The following is a 604-nucleotide window of genomic DNA, read 5'->3' as shown; positions in this document are numbered from 1 at the left end:
CGTGGACCAGTGGAGGACTATACTTTGTTCATAACACCACAGTATTGAGTAATGTGCGTTCTTCCACATAGGGCAAGCTAGAATGAACTATCTTACCCAGGACCGCCGGAGCAGTGTGGACCAGTGGAGGACTACACAATCATGAGGTTTGATATCGACTTGTGTGTTTCAATAGGGTACCGATGGTATGTTTTGAACCGATTTGATTTAGCCATTCTGAAGTCATCACTTGGTTGAAGCGCTGAACTAGGGAGGGGCATCGTTTACATATATATTGGTTTTCGCATGCTCTACTAGGTTAATGTCATAGGGTTGGCTATCGAGCATGCCCAAGTGATGACTTGATTGTGTGCTTGCTTGAATTCTTCACATTTCATACCATCGGTTAGTTGTCGAATCATTCCTCGATCATAACCTTCGTTCTTGGTTCATGTATGCTCTCTTCCACATAGGGCAAGCTAGAATTAACTATCTTACCCAGGACCGCCGAAGCAGCGTGGACCAGGGGAGAACTATACTTTGTCTTGTATGCCCTCTTCCACATAGGGCAAGCTAGAACTAACTATCTTACCCAGGACCGCCGAAGCAGCGTGGACCAGTGGAG

The sequence above is a fragment of the Anopheles ziemanni genome, assembly GCF_943734765.1.
Source record: "Anopheles ziemanni chromosome X unlocalized genomic scaffold, idAnoZiCoDA_A2_x.2 X_unloc_39, whole genome shotgun sequence".
In the NCBI taxonomy this organism is placed as follows: Eukaryota; Metazoa; Arthropoda; class Insecta; order Diptera; family Culicidae; genus Anopheles; species Anopheles ziemanni.
This window is presented reverse-complemented; position numbering follows the sequence as displayed.